A 26,394-nucleotide genomic window follows, 5' to 3' on the forward strand; every position below is an offset into this window, starting at 1 on the left:
AAAAAAAAAATTCTTATATGCCGGTGACAACATGATGGGCTTTGAAGAAAACAATCATGATCACACTGTTAAATGATATTAAGACAGACAATATACAGTGATAGCAAAATAGACTGAGAATATTAAATAAGCAGTGCAAGAAAAAGGGGGGAAAATTTAAGTTTTGGGTTTATTCCCTTAAAATCTGGTTTACACATAGTAGTCTAGGCCTTCATCTGAAAGATGAACAATTCTGCAGAATACAAGTTTGCAATATGAAGATTCAGTCCCATTGATTACCCACGTAGTATATTTCACATGCCCCATTTAATATGCTGCTCTAAAACAGTTCTCAAATTGTGTAGGCAAGTTAAAGTGCTCAGCAGAATCCATTGCAAAAAGCCAAAATTGCATGCATGAATTGGCAGGAACTCAAATAGATCTATATATGTTCTTATTAGCTTTCTAGACACTGCATTTATGTAATTGAAATACTAAAACTAAAAGATCGATGTGTTTTAAACTCCTCTGCAATGCACTGTTGAAAACTAAGTCCAAAAATGAGACCAGATATGGTTAAATGTTACAACAGATACTCTGAAGAACTAGAATGTCCCCACAGATTTCTTTGTGGATGAGATTTGCTTAAAACAAACTAGATTTGAGAGGACAAAGCTTGCTGTTGACTCTACTTATTGAACAGAGCTCTACAGGAGGGCAAGATTAGGCCCCTGACTGCACCAGTATCATCCTCCTCAATCTCTTTGTGGCTCCCATCCACACACCCTCTTCCCTTTGGGCCCATAGCAGCATTTGAGCTCAGATTCTGCTCCATGGCCCCTGTTTAACTGCACTGTAAGTATGCTGTGTCCAAACTTGTCTTGGTTTGACTGACTCAGCACTGCTGACCCATTTGGTAATCAGTGGACCTTTGGCTGGCACAAAGTATGGCCACCAGACCTACTCTGCTCTGCATGGTTGGGTCTGTTCCCCTGCCTTGCAGTCATCCCTGGCTCTCACCTTCCCTTGTGAATACTCCAATTTCTCCTTGAAATAAACAAGACAATCACTTGATTTGTAATAAGTACACTGAAAGGGAAAATACATGTTATCCAGATTTTAGCTATATTTTACTGACGAGCTGGTCAGAGTGTTCTGAAAAAAAGACCAAAACAAACAAACCAAACCAAACCAAACCGATCAAACACACAAAAACCCCAAAACCAAAAACAAAATGAAAAAAAAATTAAAAAAAAAAACCCAAAACCAAAAAAAAATTAAAAAAAAAAAAAAAACACTACCCAGGGCTAATTCTTCAGTTTCGGAGGAATAGACACAATACCTTTAGTCAGTACTGAACTGTAAGATACACTTATTCCACAGGCCCCAAATCGTCCAAAAATAAGACTGCATTATGCCACAGGCAAAATGGGTTCAGCCATGGCAGAAAATGACTGGAAAGCAGTTTCTGTGCCCTTTAGGAGCTAAGGCTGAGTCCCTGATTGAATACCTATATGCCATTCACTATGGGGCAGGCAACCAGCCCTGAGGCTTTGCTGGGTTACCTCTGCAAGCAGCCTAGGTGTCTGGAGAGAGTTTAATTTAAGGCAACTCTAAAGAAACAGCCCTTTACATGCAATAGTCCAGAGATCCTACTCTCTTTTGCTAATGAGCAACAGAGTGCTAAAATTTTAGCACACCATGACAACTACATGTAAGAAAGCGTCTAATGTTAGTTGGTCATCAACTTATTGCTTATTTACAGACAGGAGGGAAAGATTAAATTAGGTGGGAAAACATCATAGGTAGTAAGAGTTTTACCCAATCTTTGAAAATCCAGTTTTTCAAAGTGTTCATACATCATTCTCCCCCATCACCAATTAAAACTGGGATATTTTTAAACTCTGGAGTCAGAATATATGAATAAAATCTTTCCAAAATCTTCAGACTATTAGTCCAGTAAGACTATTTAAGATGGGAAACAAAGTCCCCAAAACAATTAAATTTGAGACTTTATGTAGTCCAACAAGTTGGCAAAAGAATATTTCAAGAGAACTGAATATTATATTTTATCAAACAGATAAAATTCTATTTTCTCAATAACAGATATTGGAATACAAGGAACAAGAAGTTAATAGCAGAGACAGTTTTCATACTGGCCAAGCTCTTTCACCTGTGTTTACTGGGAGTACTTTGCTAGACATAAGCAAACAGGAAATTTTATTTCATACGACAAGTTGCACACCTTGCAGAAATCCTTGTAACATGTCCTCTGACCCCCCAGGCCCACATGTCAGATTTGTGCACAGCGTATGAGGTCTTCCTAAATGAATTCCTACTCATGCAGACAGTGTTTTGCTCAACACTCCAAAGGAGACAGTGAAGAACTGGCTTCGGGAGCAAAGCTGGCACAAGAAGGCCTGTGCAATCAGCTCACTTACATGCCTGTTTTGACAGATCAGCCCTGGCAGGAACACTGGCTTGCCTAGCTAAATTGGCTCCTAGCCAAATGCAGTGATAGATAGAAAATAAATAGTATAGGAGGTGAATGTATTGCCAAGGTACTGAGCAGTCTTCTCTGCCCTTTGACACCCAGCATCTTTGGAAAAGGTGACCTCCAAATAGAAAAGAAGGGGAAGGGAAAAGAAGCAATATTTACTCTTCCTGGTAAATAAAGATAATGGAACACAGATGTGCCATATGCCTGTGCAAACAGCAATTTGAACAGAATAAAGCAGAGCTTAAATTTAGCTGCTTCTTATTGGAAATGCCTTATGTTTATTATGACTTTTTATAATAACATTTAATTTAATTGAACAATTAGAACCTTTTTTTTAATTTGTCTTTATCCTAGGAATGACTTGATTTAATTTGCATTAATGTTTTGTTTGCAAACAGCAAATATTTGAACTTCATTTGACTCTGCTCTGTACCAAGTTGTCATTTTTTCTCCGTTCTACAGTTTGGCTACAAACAGATCACGTTAAAATCTGGAAACCAAAGTAACTAAATGGGCTCAAAGTTTCCTACTAACAGAACCTGAAGTCAGATTCTCCCAATTTTATTACCAAGAAACATTAAAGTAACAACTGCAACTCATTTCAGCTACTCCTCAAAATCATCTGAGAACTTCTTCAAATTTATTACATAGTGAACTACAGAAATTCAAATGGATTTTTTTCTCAGGACTCAGACATCACTGAGTTAATGTGGTTTAATGAGTTACTTTTCCTTAGCTGTTCTACGTCATAAACAGTTAATGAAAATGTTTAAGTCAGTGTATTTTAACCCCTGATTGCAATGGTTTGACAGAGCATGCACAGATCTGTTACTAATGCAAGTAACAGATGTCTAAGTAGTATCTGGCAATAACTTTATTTCATTGGGGTAAACCATGAGGGTTGATTGAATTTAAATAACTTTTGGAGGCAGCACTATGGGAGAATTGTGGATCCAAAGCATGTCTATTGAGTTTTAGGGTTAAAAGGTCATATTAAAATTTTTGTTTAGTTTTCTAGAAAATAATAAATGTATTTTGTGCTAGGAGAGATGTTTGGGTGAGCTGGCAAGGACAGAAGCAGCATGCACTTTCCCATTCTGCAAGATACTATTCCCCTTCTCAGAACTTGAAGATGAGGAACTGGTATGCAAAACTGTACAAGTGACAATTACTTTCAGCTAAAATTCACCCATGATGGAAATAAGGCTGTTAATCTCAACAGAAGATATTTGTTGGGGGTTTTTTTTATGTAATTGAACACTAAGCAGTCCAGTTAGAATTAGAAATTCCCATTAAGAATCTGAAAAGTGAAACATCAAAAGTCACAATATGATGAAATTTATGTCAGATTTCTTAATTTTTTTCTCTTCATCACTGTATCTTTTCCCACTGTTTACTCTCTTCAGCATGCATATGTCAGACAGTAAAAATTATAATTTTCTGAATGCAAACGCAGGTGACTAACAGCTATGCTGTGCAGTCACACAGAAAAAGCAGCATGTGAGACAAATCTTTGGATGCATTTCATATTTGCATGCAGTGATTATGAGGTATATATCTACTATTATTGCTTAAAATCTCAGAATCTGCCAATTTCCCTATATTGTGGCTTTTTCCACTACTATTTAGTTTCATAACAATTCCATGCTGATATTCCCCCATGAAGAATTTTTTGTTTATTTTTTCTGTACACCAGACTGTACCCATTTCTTATGGTGGGACAAATAGCCCATTAGTCACCTATAAATCTGGGTGGGATTAGGAAGTGGGTGGTAAGCAGCACAGATAAGATACAACTGTAGAGAAAAATTTGTTCTAATAAGCATCACAAAGTATTTGTGTTGCACACACTGCTCTATTATTTGAAGCTATCCAGTGACTACCTACATAAATCTTCTATGGATAATTTTTTCTCTAGACAGAGTAAAATCCTGATTCTGCTAAAGTCCTCCAGGTCTTCCCACAGGGACTTCTCAGTTTTTGAGCTGTTATTCCTATTCTCCTCTCTCCTCTGAGCTATAATGCACCAGTCTTCACAAAACTGCTGAAGGTTCTTGGGCATTGTGTAGCTGGTATTTGCTAACACTAAAGGTCTGTGTCTGGATCAGGTGGGAACAAAGAACCTGCTGGGCTCATTTTGGTTGCCCATTGTATTTTGAATCTGAAGTCCAAGTGCCAAGCCATAAGAAAATTTTCTTTATCATGTATTTCTCTGCTGCAATGGTTGCCAGTTAGATCTTCTACCTTTTTTATTGATGGTAAATCCATCTTTCATTCCTCTAAGTTTACTACTTAAAGCAGGGTCTTGAAGGACATGCAGGAATGAATTAATGGATGAACACTGATAATTCAGAAAAAGAGGAGCAGTTATGCTTATTTTGCTTCTTAGGAACATAAAATCCTATAAAATTCAAAACATTCAAGCTAAAGACCAAACACTACATAAAATCTTTGCAGATTTCTAACCATTTTCTTAGGATAAAAAAACCAACCAAACTCATAAAACTGGTGATTGCTTCACAATAATGCCCTTTTTCCTACTTTTCATCTGCCCCTCCAATTTATGTCAGCAATGGGAAGCATTGGATTAAGGGGCCCTCATTTTTCGGTATAATGGTCTTTTTGATTTCTTCTTCCAGGACTTAATCCAAGTATTTATATCTGTATTCCAAACATCATTCCCTTTCTTGAACGTAATATGAGGTGAGAAAAAATTGTTTACAAAATCCCTTCCTGTCTTTATTAATTTCTTGCCACTTTTGATTACAAATGTGTTTTACCTGAGGCTTAAAAAAAACAAAGCAAAGTGCAATGAGAGAATCCCTGTGTACAAGACCCATACAGAAGATTTCAGAAGCTAAAAGGACATCCAAACCAAATATGTGCTCTGAATATGAAAAGTCCCTAAGTTGGGATTTGTTCTCAAAAAGTATTAGACAGTTTAGCTAACATTTGAATCATAGGTATTTACTTAATCTTTTCAAGCACAATTTTCAAAATAGATAGGAGCTACAAATAAATTTTATGAGTGTAGTAGAATAATTCTGTGTAAATTTTAAGATTTTTAATTATACTGTTGTTTTGGATTTACAGATTATTTGTGAAGAAACCAAAATTTTGTGAGCATGTTTGTCATTCAAACCAGTGTGGCAGTATTGCATGCAAAGTTTTAGTGCCTTGAAAGCCGCTGATATTTTATCAGTTCCAGATTTTGTGGGTCCTTATTCAAGTTTGAAACCAACCATTTATGTTGCACACACTTTTCTTTCCTTTCTGAATCCATGCAAGAAAGCTCAAAAAACATAAATAGCTCCAGTGTGAATAGATGAAATTCCATGACTAGGGAAGGACAGTGAAGCTACTCAGTCCTTTTGTAATGGGTGTGGGACCAAAGATATGAGGCATGAACACCCCTTTAGACCTAAAGAGAATGATAGGTGTGTTGGTATTTATTGTTAGTATTTAGTGAGACAGCGATCTCTTCTTTCTTCTGTAGAACATGTGTGTAACTGAAACAAAATACTATGTAAAGATAACCAAAAAAGTAATGTGAGATAAAAGTGCAATTCAGAGGGGCAAGAATGCTTATCCATGTACTCAAAAAGTTCAAAATTTGTTCATAGGGTGACGAATTTCAAACAGTCCATTACTTTAAAATAATATTTTCCAATGTCATAAATGCTTAGAATTAAAGGTCCCCTCTGCTATTAGTTGTTTTACAGCAGAAAAAGATAGGTTTAAAAGTTCCTGGCATTGTGTTATTTGATTTCTTCACACTGGTAATCTTGTCTGATTTTCAGACATGCTAAAATATCAGAAAGAAAGCCACAAAAAAAAAACAAAACATTGTATTCAAGACCACTGGCACATTTCATTCAGTATCATGTTTCTAATAGTGGGCTATATATCAGATGTTCCAACAGATGACAAAAATAAGCAACTCATATTTTTGCCCACATTGCCAAAGCCATTTGGATGCCTAAATCGTATTGATATTAACCTCTGTGAATTTAAGTTCTAAGGAATAAATTGCCGTGAGCATCTCAGATGGCTTGACATAGCAACAGAATAAAATAGAAGTTTATTCCTAACCTGTGGCAATGACTAGTTGGCTTATTCACTGGAGCATTAGGGATAATGCTTTTTCTGAGATCATTTGTGAATTACCTGGTCTACCATGTACAAGAAAGACTTATATCCTTTGCTTCTCTGCACAAGAAAATATAAATAGGGTACTGGCATACCCATACCCTCTGCCTAGTTACTGTATTTGTGCAGATGTTATGTTTTTTTACAATTCTCAAGTATGATGTAATTGAAACCATTCTTCACAAATTTGGTTAAAATTGGCCAAAACCTTCAGAAATTACAAGGGACTATACTTTTACATAATTCTCTCCCACACAGGGTTATGTACTTGCCATCAAGATTTTAGACCTTATAAAACTGAAATCAAGACTGATATCTTCAGTGCTTCAAGCAGTGAGAGAGCATATTTCTGATAGTGGATTTGCACACAACATGAACAAAGGCTCTAAATCAAAACCATGAGCTGAATGCCAGAGAATACTGCTGTTTTGCCTTCTTACATGTTCTTCTGAGAGATAATAATAACCTTAAGCCATTTTTTATTAGAAAGACTCAGATCCATTTTGCCAGTTTTCTCAGTCTAGCCTCACAGTCCCCATATATACAAAAAATTAACTTGTTATGAATTGCAAGCCCAGTTCCCATTACTCAAAAAATGAGAAAATACCCTAATTCATCTTTGGTTAAGTATATGGAACTCATCAGCTCTGGTGATTTTCACTACACCATAGGGGTATTACTTGTAATCAACTGTCATACACTTATCTACTTGTGGATTTTGGATGCTGGCAACAGAATATGTTATGAAATTGATGTTTTTGTATACTGTGGTTTATCAGTCTGCATGAAAGTTAGCCTCCAAGGAAGCAGAAAAAGACTTATAGTGAATGTTTGAGCAGCACTAAAATAAGAAAATATAAATGAAAAGAGATGTTTAAAATGCTAATACTTCCTTCAACAGTTCTAGAAAGACCATCAGAGAAGAGAAAATGCTTTCATATTATACCCAGTAAACAGAGAGGCTCTCTTACTATAAGGAGCAGGGAAGCTGTGTGTGTGAAGTCAAGGGGCTCCACAAGAACATAGGAGATCTCTGGTAAAGACCCAGTTACATCATTCAGATTCCACATGAGCTGCCAAAACTCTGATTTCAGGTAAAAACTTTACTAAAAATGAATTTTCCTCCTGTTCAGTTCTCTCCAGGAAAACTGCAAAGGACACCACATTTTCTTGTCATTTACAGTTCTTCACTGGATTATTTTAGCATTGGGAACACATGCCTTGTGTGTTTATGTTGTTTTTTTCTTATTTTGCTATTTTTGGTTTTGTTGTTTCTTTTTGTTATCTTTTTCACATTGGTGGGGTGGGGATTGGCTGTTATTAATTTTGGGTGTTATTTTGTTAGGATATTTTTTATTATTGTCTTTTTTTCTTTGTCCTTTCTATTCTGCCTGTCTCATCTCTTCTTCTTCATTAACATCATTCCTTCAAGAAATTAGTATTGGGCTCAGACTTGCAGTTGTTAATAGCACTTGCAAAAAGAAATTGAGTATTTTAAATTCTTTATTCATCCTTTGCATATACATACTGCCTAGAGACTCAAATAATTAGAAGATAAATAAATGTTTTCAATACAACCAGTGATAATTAGGGAATTTCTTTTAGTATCAAGTAGGAGGAGACAAAAAATACCTCAGATTTCCCTACCTGGCTAGATTTTTCTGATTTTGGTTGTCTATTTTCCAGTTAGAGAAATAAGGAATGGTTTTATTGTTGTTGTGCTCCAGATAGATAGTTTTCCAAAGTCTTCAAATGCTATTTACTTTTGTATTGAGAATTTCTCTCCTCAAAAATGTAGTCTATAAGCAGTTTTCTCTAAATTTGTAATAAATGTCTAGGCAAGTCACTATCCTGTCAGTCAGAGGCAGCACAACTTTCAGTGATTTGCAGTGGTTATTTTCATGAAAAGTACTGTCAGAAAATACTCATACTTTGTAAAGTGGTTACAGATTTGAAACAGAAAGTTTACATCAAACTCAACTATTATTTGTCAAGTCATTTAATAAATAAACTAACTAATCCAGCCAGCACCTAGCTACCATTCAACCAAATATAAACTACTTATAATCCTTCCACACACACAAGTATGTATATCTGCTGATGGCAGTTCAGTCAGTAGAGGTTGTTTAAATTAGATCATAACTACTGATATAACTTTTTAGGCAAAAAATACAGTCAATTGCTGCGGTTCCAATCTCCTTTGATTGCAAAGGTATATAAAACAGGACTGACCCTTGTCTACAAGACTAAAGGTATTTGTTAGTAACACAGTATTCATGTCTTCTATTTAGAGAAATGAAAATGTCTGTTTTCCCTGAAAGCAGCACACATTTTATCTTCCTTTGGGTATATTTTCATGATTATTGCTTATTAGATTCTCATCCTTTTAATTTGAACATTTATTGAAAAATAGAACAACTGACCAGAAGGAAAAAAGCTTAACTTGGACTAATATGGAAAAAAAATAACTTTAAGCTGTTAACACAGGAAAAAAAGTCCTGATTTTCTTAACTATCTATCTGGAAAGGTCCTTTTTACAAAGCTGGAATTGAAGTGTTCAGACCAAACACCTTAAATACCCAGAACTGGATCAACATCAATAGAAGGAATTATGAAAAATATTTTACTTGGCAGCATAGCAAGTTTCTTTCAGAAAATATATGTGCCAAAATCCTACATAACTTAAAGGATTTTGCATTTATATCTTCATATATACAGGATGAGGACATAGCTGGCGCAAACTGGATTAGCTCCATGAATTCCAGGACTGCTAAACCAAATATTCTTCTTTGTGAATAATTTCTTAATTTCTGTCCTGATGGACTAAGGTACAATCAGAAAAGGGATTTTGGGAAAAAAAAAATCTAACATATCTTTCAAAGTATCTCCTCCTTAGAAGAAAAAAAATTGCTTGATTTTGTTCTAAGGATTACTTCTGATTTGAGGCAAGTTTGTTTCACTATGTGTTCCTGACATACTTTCTGTCTCCCCAGCACTGAAAGTCAAAGTAATTCACTGTAAGCTTGCAGTGGGTTGGCATTGGCTGATGTCAGGTGCCCACCAAAGCCACTATGTCACTGCCCTCCTCAGATGTAGAGTGGAGAGAAAATACAACAAAAGGCTTTTGGATCAAGAGAAGGATAAAGAAAGATCACTCGCCACAGGCAAATCAGACTTGACTTGAGGAAATTAATTGATTTTATTATCAATCACATCCAAGCAGAGTAATGAGAAGTAAAACCAAATCTTAAAAATACCTTGCTCTCACCCTTCCCTTCTTCTCAGGCTTAAATTTATTCCTGAATTCTACCTTCTCCCCACAATGATGCAGGTGGGTGGGGGATGGGGGTTACCATAGCTCATGACACTGTCTCTGCTGCTACTTTCTCCTCAGAAGCAGGACTCCTCACAGTCTGCCACTGCTCCAGCATGGGGTCCATTCCAGGGAAGCCAGTCCTCCATAAACTTCTTTAATGTGAGTCATTCCTACAGGCTACAGTCCTTCACAAAATGCTGCAACATTCTTCAGGGTGCAGTTCTTCAGGAACCAGCTGCTCTGGTGTGGGTCTTCAGGGGTCACAAGTCTTGCCAGAAAATCTGCTCGAGTGTGGGCTTTACTCTGCATGGGTCTACAGGTCCTGCTAGGAACCTGCTCCAGCATGGGTTTCCCTGGAGGTCCCAGACTTCTTTGGGCATCCACCTACTCGAGCATGTAGTTGCAGGCAGATCTCTGCTCCACAGTGAACCACCTTGAGCTGCAGAGGAACAGCCTGCCCTCACCACAATCTTCAGCACAGCCTGCAGGGGACCCTCTATGATGCCTGAAACATCTTCTCCTCCACTTCTTCACTGACCTTAGTGTATGCAGAGCTCTATCTCTCGTGTTTTCACTCCTTGCTTCTCTGAAATAACTACATTTCCTTTTTGGTCATCTTATCCCAGAGGTGGTACAAATGCCACTGATGGCTCAACCTTGGCCAGCAGTAGATCTATCTTGGAGCCTGTTGGCACTGGTTCTCTCAGACATGGGGGAAGCTTTTGGTGAATTCTCACAGTAGCCACATCTGTAGCCCCTCTGCTACCTAAACCTTGCCATGGAAAACCATTGCTAAGGTTTATATAATGAATCATAGAATTAAAGAACCATAAAATGATCTGGGTTGTGAAGGAACTAAAAGGCCATGGCAGTCTTGACTCAGTAGACCAGGTTTCTCAGGATGCCTTGAACTCCATGGATGGGGCATCCACAATTTCTCTTGGAAACCTGTTCAGGGCCTCACTACCATAATAGTCTCTCTTAAAACCATTATCACTTGTTCCTGTGATGCCCTTGCAAAAAGTCCACTCCGGCTTTCTTGAAGCCCTCTTCAGGTACTGGAAGACTGCTCCAAAGTCTCCTCAGAGCTTTTTTTCTCTGGGCTGAACAACTTCAACTTTTTGGTTTTCTTCACAGAAGAGGAGCTCCAGCCCTCCGATCATCTTCATGGCACTTCTCTGGACTCAGTCCAACACATCCATATCTTTCTTGTGTTGGGCAACTCAGAGATGGATGCAATATTCCAGGTGGGTTCTTATGAGAACAGAGAGACAGGAAGAATTACCTTCCTCTACCTGCTGGCCACATTGCCAGCTCATGTCCAGTCTCTCACCCACCAGTATCCTCAAGTCCTTCTTGGCAGGGCTGCTCTCAATTAGTTCTTCTCTCCATCTATGCTCATATCTAGGATTACCATGACCCAGTGTAGTACTTTGCCCTTGGACTTGTTAAAATTTGTTATGTTCTCATTGGCCCATTTCTCAAGCTTGTCCAAGTCTCTCTAAATGGCAACCTGTCCTCTTGTGTCAACTGCAGCACTCAGTTTCATGTCACCTTCAAACCTGCTGGGAGTGAACTAGATCTCACTGCCTATATCATTGAAAAAGAGATTGAAGAGCACCAGTTCCAAGACAGAGCCCTGAGGGGCGCTACATGTCTTGTGTCTCCACTTGGACATCAAACCATTGACTGCAACTCTGACAGTGTCCACACAGCCAATTCCTCAGCCACTGAATAGTCCACCTTTCATATCCATGTGTCTTCAATCTGGGGATAAGAATGTCCTATGTAACTATGTCAAAGGCCTTACTGAAGTCTAGATGAATGACATCAATTTGTCTTCCCTTGTTGACTGTTGCAGCTGCTCTATCACAGAAGAGTTAGAAGAACATTGAAAGTCGGGGTGGGTAATTACTACTATAGAGGACCCAGTTATATATATTGACTTCTCAAGGACGAGAACAATATACATTGATTTGGTGTATTTACAAATGGTAAAAGATATTTGCCAGTCTTCATCCTGCACCATTTGAAAGTAAGAATCCAAGAAGAAGAAAAACACACATTTTTCATAGTCAAAATACTAGCTTTGAGTGGGGAAAGTAGCTGCTGAAGAATAAGGTGATGTGTTGCATGATGTATGAGTGTCTTAAACAACAAAAGATTCCTTAACAGTCTTTCCAGGCTTTGGATCAAGACAAAGAGCATGTAATATATTTTTTATTTTCCTTTTTTCTCCTTTGTGCAGGCATTTAGACATGATGAAAGAAAGAAACTTGATATCACTGGCTTGAGTAAGCCATTGTGTGGGTAGTTAAGAAAAGTTTTTTCATTTCATTTCTGTAGAACTTTTTTTCTCTTCTCTATCAAACTGAGGCATTTAGTTTTCTATGTTCAAAGTGGGCAGCTTCAAAATAGGTACTGTTATTTCTTTTGCAGAGAATTGTAATAATATGGATCAAAAGGATTTAACTTTTATGAGGTAAAACATGGCAGAAAAATCAGAAAAAAATGTGCAGTACATATACATGTGAGGAAAAATCCTAGGGAGAGCCACTGAGGAAGAGAATAACAGAGTACAAGAAAGACATTGGGTCGAGGGCAAGATCAAACTATACATATCAGAGCAATAGTAGACCAGGTATAAGTTATTTTGAAAATCCCACCGCTGACTTTTTTTTTCTTTTCTTTTCTCCTGGAACCTAGAGACTCAATACACTGAGCAGATTTTTAACCACCAAAGTGACTAGCTGACCATTTGACCAAGATCCAGGTATCAGCTGGAGTATCCCTCCTACCCTTGGGTGGTTTTCTTTCATTGACTCTAGGCTGAACTCACCTTTTAGCTGCCAGCCTTAGGAGAAACACCCAAGGCTACCTGGTGCATCAGGTGAATGCATGGCATAAAGTCTCTGTCCAGGCCAGCTCATGATACATCTGAGTGGTGCATCAGGGACTGTGTTGCCCTTTCTGCTTTGTGGTTCCAGACTTGTCAGGGCATCAGTGACAGCAGTGAAAAAAACCTGACACTTTCTGACACTATGAAGACCAAAGCAAAGCAGTCAGAAAATTGGAGCTTCCCAGACCACAAGGAGAAATTGAAAAATTCTCAGCTTTTAGATACTGGGCTTTTGTGATACAAGCCAGTTATGGTGTAAACAACAGATGTGTACACCTGCCAAACTTGAACTAAATCATACCGAACGTTATATTTTATTACTCAGTGATTTTCTAAACATTTATTTTAGTATTAAGTTTCCTTTAAAATATAGTCTGATGCCTAGTCTTTTGCTAGTCCTCCTTTTACTGAAATCTAGAACAAGTATTATAACAATTTATGAGGAAGGAACACAAAAATGAGTGTGTTCTTATGTGCTCACTTATATGATTCTCTTTTTCACACAGTTACCACATTTTTGGGGCATTTACAAACAGCTTACTGCCAGATGTTACGAACGCTACAGGGAAGTGGATTATTTTTTTGTAATACCTTTCCCAAATACCAGACCCAGTATTGGAATGGAGTATTGAGATTAGCCACTAGGATTCTTTTAACAATATAGAGCTGCCATTAGGCAGTACGCCTGTGTCCAGCTCACCAGCACTGTGATTCACAGCTTCCCCCATCTTTCCAGCCAATTAAGGAAGATGTAAAAGGCTAATCAACGCTAATTTGTGATCTTGCTTAGTATCAGGAAAAAAAATATTATTTTCTTCCTTTTTCTCTTCTTCAACAGCAGAATATGAGCTTTACAGAAGAATTAAAGACATATCTTGCTAACATACTGACCCTGTGTGACACTTCCAAGAAAACACAGTCTGTGGGTTGAGCTAGAATGATCCTGGCAGCTAATGTATCCAATTCAGCAGCAGTCACCATCCAAGAATAGGCAGGGCTGCTGTGTCCTGGGGTCTTGGAGTTGGCATGCTGCTACACTCACTCCTTTCCAAACAGATAAAAGCATACACTGATGCTTCTGCCATTCTCTCTCTGTCTATATCCAGTACCCCCCACATATTTTTCTTATTTAGTTACATAAAAATGCCAGGATTTGACATATTCATACACACTCGCACCACTTTACAGGGGCACTCCTAAGCCTGTAATTGAAAGTTATCTAAAACCTGCCAACAGGCCCTATTTTCAACCTCCATTTCAGCTATGGCATAGCCAAAGTGCATGTTTTACTAATCTGTGGTTTTTTACACCTTGCAAACAGGTTTGGCAATGCCTTTTGAATGCTTTTCTGAACATGATTTCATCTCTTGTAACCTTCACCTGTACTCACTGCTTAGGTTTATAACCAGGCTCTGGACACCTCCTTGGTTTTTTGACAAGTTACAGTAATAGCAAAAAATTTCAAGCCTCTGGTTTAAAAATGAAATGTCAGTCCACAAAGTTGCTGGCAGGGAGAGCTGGTGACAGAAAACCCCAGGGTGTGAGTGAGAGCAACCTCCTACTTTGACAACTGCACAGACTCCAGCCTATTAATTACATTGACCTTAAAATCAAAGCACTTTTTGGTAAGAGAGTTAACAGCAGCAACACTGTAAACTTACTGCTTTTGGTGTTATTGTAACAGTTTATACAAATAATGAACTTTAAAAAAAAAAAAAACCCAAGAAGATACATTAATTTCCTCATTCATTCACTCATTCACAGTAGCTTGCATTCCTTCCCCTTGACCTCATCACAGCCACCAATTTCCCATGAAGACAGCAGGCACATGGCATACTTTGTTAAAAACAGAATATCTATGAGTTGATTTGAGCCTTTACATTACATATAAATATCAGCCTACTTCTTGAAGGGTTCTGTGTGTTTTAGCTGTACCCACCAGAACTGGTGGTCCTTCAAACACCTGCACTGGCTGCTTACTGCAGGACTTCAATTGTGTAAAGCTGTGTGGTAGGTAAGTGACTCAGGAGAGACACAGATCACAATTTGTTAGAACACTTTTTATTAATTTTGTGATTTAACTCCATCCAACAACCCACAGAGCTGCTTGCTCACTCCCCTAGCAGGAGGATCAAGGAGAGAATTGGAAAGGTAAAAGCTGGAAAATTCATGAGTTCAGATGAGAGAGTTTAATAGGGAATGCAAAAGTTGTGCACACAAGGAAAGCAAAGAAAAGCAAAGCAAGAAATTCATGCAGTTCTCCCCACAAGCAGGCAGGTGTTCAACTATCCCTAGGAGAGCAGGCCTCCTTCTCCCATAGCAGTGACTTGAATCATGACCAATGCCACGTCTCCAAATGCCCCTCCCTTCCTCCTTCTTCCCCCCACTTTATACACTGAGCATGATGTCACATGTCTGGAACATCCCTGGGGTCAGTTTGCATTGCCTGTCCTGGCTGTGTCTCCTCCCAGCCTCCTGTGCCCTCCCAGTCCCTTAGCCAGTGTGGCAGCACAAAAAGCAGGAGGCCTCGTCTCTGTGTAAGACCTGCTCAGCAATACCAAAACATTTCTGTATTCTGAGCCCTCTGTTCAGCACAAATCTGAAATACAGCCCCAGGCCAGACACTGTAAAGAAAATCAACTCTATCCCAGCCCAAACCAGTGTAATTAATTATTTCTTTATTAAGATTTTATTATTAACAGCAGATAAATATTGCAATGGTTCATTCAATTACTTTGTCACACAAACTCATATGAATGCAGCTGCAGTGACAGAAAGTCAGTTCTTTACCAAGAAGGGAAGTCATACTGATTTGCCAATGTATGATTGAACTCCTCTTCATCTGGACAAAGAAGAGAAAATGTGATAAAAAGCTTGTGGGTCAAGATAAGGACAGGGAAATATCGCTCACTCATTCCTATCATGGGAAAATAAGATTATAAACATATATTTAATATATTACTAATCAAATCAGAGTAGAAAAATGAGAAGTAAAAACCAATTCTTAAAACCAGTTTGCCATCAGGTCTGCTTTCATCCTAGGCACAACTTCACTCCTGATGTTTTTTACCTCCTCCCCCAGCTGCACATGTGGAAATGGGGATTGCAGTCAGTTCATCAAAATTGTCTCCGTCACTTCCTCCTCCTCACACTCCTTCCTAGGTCCAGCAAGGGGATGCTCCCATGGGAAATGATTCTCCATGAACCTCTCCAATGTTCACTGGCTAGAATTCTCCACAAACTGCTCCAGTGTGCATCCCTCCCACAGGGTGCAGCACTTCTGGAACAGGCTGCTGCAGCCTGAGGCCCCCAGAGGGTCACAAGTGCTGCCAGAAAACCTGATCCAGTATGGGCTTCACCCTGCATTGGTACACAGGTCCTGCCAGAAGCCTGCTCCAGCATGGGCTTCCCACAGCGTAACAGCTTCCTTTAGGCATCCTCGTGCTCTGGCAGGAGTCCTACACAGGCTGCAGGTGGCTGCATCTCTGTACACCCATGGCTGGATCTCTGTACACCCATGGGCTTCCATGGGCTGCAGGAGCACAGCAGCTTCACCACAGTCTTCACCATGGGGTGCTGGGGAATCTCTGCTCTGGTGCCTAGGCCACCTCCTGCCCCCCTTTTTCACTCACTTTGGTGTCTGCAGAGCTCTTTCTCTCACAGTTTTTCTCATTTCTCTCTCCTGGCAGCTTTTTCTCCCCTCCTATACACGTTATCCCAGAGACACCACTGCCAGCACTGATGGGCTCAGCCTTGGCCCGTGGCAGGTCTGTTTTGGAGCCAGCAGCTTTGACTCTGTTGGACATGGCAAAAACATCTGGCAGCTTCTCAGAGGGAGAAACCCTGTATCCCTGTTACCAAAAGCTTGCCATCCAAACCCAAAACACTATCCCTTGGTAGTGGAAATACATCTGTAAAGTTGACTCAATGTTTTGTTGTCTCAGATGCATATAGAAAACTCTGCAGGCTTGCATGTGGCCTGAGTTATACAACCTGTTGTTGGCACTAGTGTGTGTGAGTGGCCCCAGGTGGACACTGTGTCCTGAGTCAAACAGTTCTTGCAGATTCAGTAGAACCACTGCACTCCAAAACTTCTCTTTTCTGGTGATACATTTGAGCAACAGCTCCCAGCAAATGCTTTCACTCTAATTGTCCTGCTATTTTCTGATAAGTACTTCTGCATCCATACCTGTAGATTGCTTGCAGGTCTTATTCACAACCTCTCATACAGAAACACACCTTTGTGGCATGTCAAAGTTAACACACTTCTGAGAACATACTGTGGAATATTTCTACTTAGTGTACATTATCAAAAAATTTCACAGCTTTTTCCATTTTCCTGGCATATTCAGCTTCAGACACTTAAAACCCTTAAAAACCAAGGATAACCACCAATTAGAAGCAAGAAGATGTGCAATATTAGGCTGCTTTTATTTCCTCTTTAACAGCCCTCAGTGCCCAGTGCTCTATGTAACAATATCCACATGTTATTCTGGGCAAGGTTTTGGTAATGATGAGTCCCAACTAGTTTGTTCTCAGAAGCAGTGAATTGTATAATTTTAAGTCCAACCTAATCTTACTATTATAAAAGACTAGATACTACCTTCTTTAGTAAATATGCAAAGTGTTGGGAATGTATTTCAGATCAGAAAATAACTGCACTGTGGTAAAAGTGCTGTATGCTGAAACTTGAACTGAAGCTCTCTATATTGGTCACTTTATGATCTGATGAAGATGGAGATCGTCATTTTGAAAGATGATGATCCATTTTACCTTCTGAAATTCTACTCATAGAGCTTGTGTGATATAGTTTAATTCCTGACAGTAGCTTCTTCATTCTCCATTCAGTATTCTCACACTGCACTGTATCCCTTCACAGAAACTGTCAAACAGCACAGCTGGAGTTAATAAACTGAGGAAGGATGCCCATTACCAGTTACAGACATCCCTGTTGTTTGATGCTTTCAGTATTTCATTATCTCTGCATCAGCACTGGTACTCCTGCAACTGAAAAGCCATCAAAATAACACAGCTTGAAATGATAAATGAAAGCAACAGAACAACTGCAGCACAGAGCATGCACTTCTGTGGGCTTTTCTAGGTGAACAGATATTTGTATCTGTGCTGTGGCAGTCTTTTACTAGCACAGCAAAGGTTTATCCAGATGTACTTGCTGGCTTAAAGCCACTGAACTCATTTAACATAGACAATTTTCTATAACTGCTAGGACACCTAAGAAATTATATTTGATTGTTCTTCCTGAGAAATAGACTTTAGAAATGTACAAAATTATTTTTTTTCCTCTATCACTAAGGAGAGATATACATACAGTGAGATCCAGGAACAGACCTTATTGACCACAAATAATTTTACTGCAAAATTGTTGTCAATTAGTTGGAATAAGTCAAATTAATTGGTACATTCACTGCTGAACTGAGGTTAGGTGTGTGACTCAAGAAGGTATTAAATTCTCAATGAAGAGTTAACATAATGGATCAGAATTCTCTGACCCAGTTTAACAATTAGCTGGAGGTAGTGTCATGTGAAATTTAAATGTACACTCCAGAGCAGGGAGTTCTTTCATCCTTTTCACAAAATTTCACATGAATTCTTTCATCCCAAATAAATATGGCTAAATTCAAAACAGGAATGTATATTTCATTTTATTGTTATAAGCACTATCTGCTTAGTGCCAACAGCATATTTCCAGAAACTAAAAGTGTGTTTCTCTCACTATTTTTCAGATTGCAATGCATTCATGTAACTACTGTATATAATTAAACATGTAAAGCAGAAGACTGAAATTGGTAATTAGCCCTCAAGATTTTGTAGTAGTGTCTGGGAATTAAGACACACAGTTCCCATTATATTCCAGAAATATCATTCAACTAAAATTCTTTCACTACTTAGGAAAACAGAGGCCGGCTTCTAAAATATTTTTACTCATGGGAGTGTAATTTGCACTTTCTGATTTCATGTGTTCAATATCTTTCCATTATACAGCTTTGTGTTTCAATCTGTATGTGTTTTTATATAAATTAGAAGTTATGTATTGTAATTTCAGGTGTCCATCCTTGAAAACATGATTCATCACAGTCCTTTACTATTCTTTAAATTAAAAAAAAAAAAAGACAAAAAACTAACAAAAGAAAACCACTTTAAAATAAATGCAAATTGCAACACAGGGAGACAGACAAATAGCCCAGACCAAAGAGCCCACCATTATGATGTAAAACCTCCTGTTCTCTTATTAATGTACGCAAATATTTTCTTTTGGTCTATTTTGTTAAATATCAAGTGCAGCTTGAAATACAGCAGCTAGTGAGATGGTTTTTCAGTATTGTGGTTCAACACCAGCCAGCAGCTAAGCCCTAGACAGCTGCTTGCTCACTCCCCTGGTGGGAAGGGGGAGAGAATCAGAAAAGTAAAAGTGAGGAAATGCATGGGCTGAGATAAAGGCAATTTAAAAGGAAAAGCAAAAGCCTTGTGCAAGAGCAAAGTAAAACAATTAATTTATTCACCCCTTCCCATGGGCAGGGAGATGTTCAGCCATATCTGGTAAAGCAGGGCTCCATCATGCCAAACAGAAGACAAACACCATCACTCCAAACATCCCCATTTCCTCCATCTCCCCAAGCTGTGTGTGCTGAGCATGATGCCACAGGGTATGGAATGTCCCCTGGGTCACCTGGGGTCAGCTGTGCTGGCTGTGTCCCCTCCCAGCTCACTGTGCACCCCCAGCCTCCTCACTGGTGGGTGCGGTGAGAACAGAAGGCCCTGATTGTGTCAGTGCTGCTCAGCACCTGTTAAAATATCCCTTTGTTATCAAAACAAAAAATCCAAAACATAGCCCCATAACATCTAACATGAAGGAAATGAACTGTGCATCAGTCAAATTCTGCTCATCTAGTTTTAGATGCCCATTAGTACAATGATAGGGAATTTCAGAAATTCTTAGAGCTTCATGAAGATTCGGCTTACTTTGACATTTTTTGAGCCATACATTTCCACAAGTGTCATACATTTCCATTGCAGAGAATGAAATTATAATTTAAAAGTATGAGGGGAAGAAAAGAATATTTCTTCTCACAATTTTACATTTGGGCACTTGCAGTATATGCATTCAGGGTCTAACTAAAAAAACACCTATAATTTTTAATTTTTTTTTCTTTCCCTAACAGATCCTTTAGCCATATGTATATAATATACCTGGCATATGAAAACTCAATAAGTTGCTAAGCCTAAGTATACAGACCTAGTCATGTTTCTACTTTAACTTAGCTGCTTTTTAAAATTTTATTTCATTTTAAATACTGGAAAAGAAATTACTATTGTTTGGTTTGATACTCAAATACCGTTCTGAATTTGGGAAAACTTGGGAAAACCACTTGGGATTAATGCAAGTAATCAACTCTTGTCTTCCTGATCAAATACATGTGAACAAATTAGCTGTAGAGTTCCAGACACTTTTATTCATATTTTATTTGTCTGCACAGATGTCTTGTTTTTCAATAAAGGTTTGATTGAAACTTCAGTGTTATGAGTTGCATGTTTCTTATGAAGAAAAAAAGGGAAAAGGAAGGAAGGAGGGAAGGAGGGAGGGAGGGAGGGAGGGAGGGAGGGAGGGAGGGAGGGAAGGAAGGAAGGAAGGAAGGAAGGAAGGAAGGAAGGAAGGAAGGAAGGAAGGAAGGAAGGAAGGAAGGAAGGAAGGAAGGAAGGAAGGAAGGAAGGAAGGAAGGAAGGAAGGAAGGAAGGAAGGAAGGAAGGAAGGAAGGAAGGAAGGAAGGAAGGAAGGAAGGAAGGAAGGAAGGAAGGAAGGAAGGAAGGAAGGAAGGAAGGAAGGAAGGAAGGAAGGAAGGAAGGAAGGAAGGAAGGAAGGAAGGAAGGAAGGAAGGAAGGAAGGAAGGAAGGAAGGAAGGAAGGAAGGAAGGAAGGAAGGAAGGAAGGAAGGAAGGAAGGAAGGAAGGAAGGAAGGAAGGAAGGAAGGAAGGAAGGAAGGAAGGAAGGAAGGAAGGAAGGAAGGAAGGAAGGAAGGAAGGAAGGAAGGAAGGAAGGAAGGAAGGAAGGAAGGAAGGAAGGAAGGAAGGAAGGAAGGAAGGAAGGAAGGAAGGAAGGAAGGAAGGAAGGAAGGAAGGAAGGAAGGAAGGAAGGAAGGAAGGAAGGAAGGAAAACTCTTTCAGCCTATAGTCAGAATTCCAGAAACAGAAAAAAAGACTGTGCCCTAATTCACACTGACAAGTACTTCTTTCCCACTGACAAATAACTGGTTCTTCAGGTTTCCCTATTGGAAAGTCAATGAACTGACTCGTGTGAGACTGACTGCAAGCTGCACACAGACACCTTTTATTTTCTCTTTTCCAAAGTTATTTTGAGGTAATTATTTTCTTGTACCTGAACTGATTACTGAAATACTTTTTCTTTCCCTACTCTACCCTCAGTCTTTTTTTTTTCTGTTAATCCCCTGCAGGTATTTAGAATTAGCTTTCATGTTGTGCCTTAGTCCTACTTTCCCCAGGCTTTGCAAATTCTCTTTTCTTAATAAACATTTTTTTATCATTTTTGTTATCCTTTTTTGGAGTCTTTCCAATTCAGCAAAATCTTTTTTGTATTATAGAGCCCAAAACAGTGTAAAGCACTCAAATACAGTTTCACCAATTCTGCACTGAGATAAAAAATTAATTACCTGCCCCCCTTCTCCTGACCTAATTCCTCTCATTATACTGTACATGCTCAATATGGTATTTGCCATTCTGCAGCATGTCACTCTGTATTCTTCTGCAGAGTTTATGGTTGGCTCTGAGTCTGGTTTTGGTTTTTTTTCCTGTAGCCATGGAAATTTCTAAATTAGTCTTTCTCCATGTTACACATTAGAGTCTTTCACACTTCACATTTAGCATGACAAAAGGTCAATTTTGCAGCACTTAGACCCTGATCACAGTAGGGCATATTTGGGTCTTTGCTATATTCTAAGGCTGCAGAAAACAGAAGAAATGATGTAGCTGGCTGCAGCAAATTCTTCCAACCCTAACACTATGCTGAAAATGCAAATCTCTCTTTTCCGTTACAACATGTTGCCAGTGCTTTGAAGAATTACCTGTGTTTTCCTAAGAAGTGGGGCTATAACTTTTTTTTTTTTAATTATTATTTCAATATCTACACTGGCCTACTTAGCTATATATATCATGTCATCAATTCCCATACTGCTTTCCTGCATTCTGCTAGTTATATTACTTGTTCACCTCCACTTTTATTTTTTCTTAATTGAAACAAGGATTTATTTTTGCAGAAATTTCCTTTTAATCACATGGATTACATCATCTTGGTTGAGAAAAGAGAATGACTGGCATTGTATTCAGGGAATATCAGTATCCTTCTGTCTTCCTTTACCAGTTGGGCAGACAGACCTTAAGCAGTAGTATAAATGCTTCCTATTCCCATGCTGTTACTCATAAAGCCTCCAGGACCATAACCAACATGCAAAGATCTTTCCTCAGCATTGTGCAGCAGACAAAACTCTTTGTTTGTGCAGTTAAGGAAAAATCAAATGTTTGGATTAATAGCAGTTATGGACTTGACCCAATGACTTGACTCAAGTACAGCATCAGATACAGGGAAACATGATTAAATATTTCTACATAGATCTTTCCATCCCTGTTTTATTATCTCTAGTTAACACATTCCAGTCACATGTGTTAGCAGTATAGAAGAGTCTAAATAGGTACATAAATTTAACTTTGGATAGGAAAATAAAATCAAACTGTGTCACAGTCACTTATAGCACAGAATTTGTTGCCTAAAAAGCAGTGTATTGTACAGCTTCATAGTGTACAATGCAAACTGCAAGGAGTGCCTGATGAATAGCATTGCATCAGAAATGGTGGGATCTTTAACCTGTAAAAGGTGCACAGCCACATCATTCCATTAGACCTGACAGATATCCAGTGACAAAGCACTGCAGACAGGTCCTTGCTAACCCAGGAGACATTAGAGCCTACCAGTTTTATTAGTTCAGTTTTATATTGATGCTGTTGCTCTTGGCCTTACAGTCATATCTCAAGTAACACAGACTTCTAAAAGGTTGGTGAATAGCCTCAGCTCTATGTTATCTAGTCTTTATTGCTCTTTAGGCAACAGAAAGAGAGAAGCATCTCCCAAGGGGCAACTCATTTTTTCATACACCCTTACATTATTGTTGATTAAATATTTCTGAGAAGCAATTTTCTCTGATGATTCAAGGGGAAGAGTAGATAGGCTAATTTGAGCCAGTTGACTAACTTTTAGAGAGAGAAAGGGATGTGCAATGAGTGACACCAAGAATCACTCCAGCGAGCGGTGTGAACTGCTGCTGTGGGACTGGAATTTTGCTATCTTACATCTGCTTCAGCCATGCAAAATGTTGCATGATTTACCCTTGGTTGGGTGTTGGCTGGGCTGTGTTAATGATGTGACCACCACCAATTACAGAAGTGAATCTGAGCAGATGATGACCCTGGCAGAACTGCTGCTGAGTACTGATTAGTCAGCAGACACCTAGAGCAATTTAAGCTTATGGCTGAAGATCAGCTCTGTATTCAGGTGTCAGCCTCTCAGCCATAGCTAATAAGTCTGTCACTGATGAAGCCAGGGACACTAAAACTCATCTGCAGTCTTATGATCAGCGAAGTGTTCATATTCACATCAGTTTTCTTCTGATGTGGTACTTTGTCACTTTGAAATCTTAGCACCAATGGACAGTGATATTGCTTCTTGCCTGTAATGAAGCACATTATGTTGCTGTGAGTGCCTTCTCAATACAGAATGGAATGTTTGCATAGATTATCCTGCTAGCTGATGGTCCTTGACTGCTTTAATTTCAAACACACTACTTCCCATTGATATGCCATACAGGTTTGTATATTTATTTATTACATTGCATCACTAGAAGATGCACAAATTCTTTGAACAGACTCAGGAGGCAATTTGTTTCTTTCCAGATGAAAAACTCTGTCCTTCTTTGTAAGGAGGTAAGTGTATGTTGAACAATATAGAGGTATCTGAAAGCAGTGGAAATTATGAAGCAAAGAACAAACGCTATTTTTCACATTGCTGTTGACTGACCTTGTGATACTGTTACTACTGTTTTAGGTTTTTAGCTCATCTCTGATAAATTCTGTGATAAGGATACCTGCAAGACAACAAGTATAACCTGCTCTTCATAACGTATCTGGTAAAATGATGGATGACTGGACACATGGTTGACCCCTTGATTTCTACTATTCAGTAAGATAAACTGCAATCAGAAAGAGTTAGTATTCAACTCTTAAAATCCCAAAGGTATTCTAAGTGAAACAGAGGCATAGATCTTCAATCTCCAAAAATTATTTGGAATTTTATAGATGAAGTAAAAATACTTCCCAGCTTCTACTTTGTGCATATATTTTTGATTATAGTGACTATAGACACAACTATTATACATCTAAGAATAATAATGTAAATATGTAAATGAATGCATGAAATAAACTTCATGAGCCATAACTGCTACTAACCACTACCAATACCAGTGAGTTTTCAGACTCTGTGAGCAATTTCCAGTACTCCCACTCTAATCTTTCAAGTAGTCTCAGATAGAAGATATATTACCCAATCGTCTTAGCCTATAAAGGTTCAGAGAATCAAAAAATCTAAAATCAGGAAGATAGAATTTGTCATTATTCCAAATTTCTGCCAGCACAGAATACACCTTCATATTACATTTACAATCATATTAAATTATTTCATTATTTTATTGATTTGATAGGTAATTTTCAATAAGCCTTCTCCTTCTCTTTTTTATATGGCCCTGTTTAACATTGCTCCCTTAAATATTCATAGACCTGTCATTATAAGTCCTTGTAAACTTTATTTGGTGAAGATGATGTGTGTTTAACTCTTTTCATGATTTTTCCCAGAACTCTAGTGCCTGAAATTCTCCAATCAATTACCATATTATAATTTTCTCCTTCCTTTCTATCAGGCAAAAAATTTAGTCATAAATAACCTGGAGTGAAAGTGCCATTTCACGTCTTTACCTGTTGAAATCTGGTATTACAGAGAACAAAATCTGTTCCCTCCAGGGTGGCAAAAATAAAAAAAAAAATGTTATGTACAACATCTGGATGATGATATGTAAAGTTATGTTTCTCAAAAGGAAAGATACTTTACCTTTTATATAATTTACCGAGCTCTATTTTTGTTGCCTTCTGCTGGTATGTTCATGAAGTTGCTCATTGAGATTTGGACAACACTGGGATATGTACATCATTAGTAACACTACTGTGACAAGTAAAAACAGTCTGATCAGAGATTATTCATAATGAAAAATAATGCCATTATTTATTTTTTTCAAGCTCTCATTCTACACATTGCTATAGATACTGCATTTCTTATTATTTCTTGAAAAATATTTCAAATTCACCCTTGATTCTATAGGTTTGATTTTTACTGAAGTCAGAAGAAGTAAACAGTGCCTATTATGCTCAATGCATTAAACCTACCTTCTGTAGAAAACTGTTGAATTTTCTTTCATAGCAAGTTAATTTAACATGATTTCTTGCTTATGAACTCTTGCTGCATGCAACTTTCCTCAAGGTACTAAAGGATTTATTGAAGTATTTCTCTGATCTCATATATAGCACTTACTTAAGAGAGTTATAAAAACAAATTCTATGAATTACCCAGCCTACTTCCTAAATTTTCAAAGATGACGTTTGATAGATCTATTTCTGATGTTATGCATTTATACAATTTGGCCATGCCGATTGCTTCATGTATATAACATTTAAAAGATGTATTCTTTGTGATGATTTCATTCCTTACACATTTTTCTGTAGGACCTGAATCTACTATCCATTACTAGAATTTTTACCTTCCTTTTCAAACCAAAACCAAAACCAACATGTATGAAATACATTTTTTTTAAAAAAAATTTGTACTCAAAACTCCAGCTAGTGACAGTTCCATCTATCTGAAGTGCAGCTATAGACTATGGAAACTGTGTAGAAGTCCAGTGTCAGAGATTATGTATTAAACTTGAATTTACTGGAAAATAAGAGAGAAAACAAATCAATGTTCAATATTTAGAGACTAAGAAAATTCAATCATGTTCTCAGACCCAGCAAAGGGAAATTACTAGGTGTGTTGATCATTCCTCCCAAGTCCATCAGACAACAGTGTTTTATAAACAATTTTATTCAATGACTATATACAGAGGGAAAAAAGGATACAGAAATAAAACAAAAGTAATGTAATATGGTCTCAGTTTTAACTGAAGTTATAATGTATTTAACATCTGACATGGCACAATAAAGAAAGACTCTTTCAGAGACTGTGTATACTTAAGTTCAATTATAGCTTTCAAGTATGTTTTATACTGTTTCTGTGTGTTTCCTCCCTTCTGTGTGTCCATCTGATCATACAAGAAAACAATTTGATCACAGCTGTCAACATACAAATGTCAAAGTTATTTTCTACTGCTTCACATAAGTGTTATAAAATGCTGTGGAATTAAGATGGTAGTAGGTGGCAGTAACAGAT

At 38.1% G+C, this 26,394-nt stretch overlaps 1 long non-coding RNA gene across 13 annotated transcripts in view; it reads left to right on the forward strand.

Moving 5' to 3' along the window:
* Nucleotides 1–20,352, forward strand: part of LOC135299423 (uncharacterized) — a 53,197-nt gene extending 32,845 nt beyond the window's left edge. For 11 of the 13 annotated variants that reach the window (XR_010361412.1, XR_010361408.1, XR_010361409.1 and 8 more), the window contains 2 exons: nt 7,530–7,722; nt 12,651–20,352. This is a non-coding gene — a long non-coding RNA (uncharacterized LOC135299423). The remainder of the gene's footprint in view (nt 1–7,529; nt 7,723–12,650) is intronic. The other 2 variants (XR_010361416.1, XR_010361419.1) reach the window with 2 other exon arrangements.
* The last annotated feature ends 6,042 nt before the right edge of the window (nt 20,353–26,394 follow it).

The sequence above is a fragment of the Passer domesticus genome, chromosome 4, assembly GCF_036417665.1.
Source record: "Passer domesticus isolate bPasDom1 chromosome 4, bPasDom1.hap1, whole genome shotgun sequence".
Classification (NCBI taxonomy): Eukaryota; Metazoa; Chordata; class Aves; order Passeriformes; family Passeridae; genus Passer; species Passer domesticus.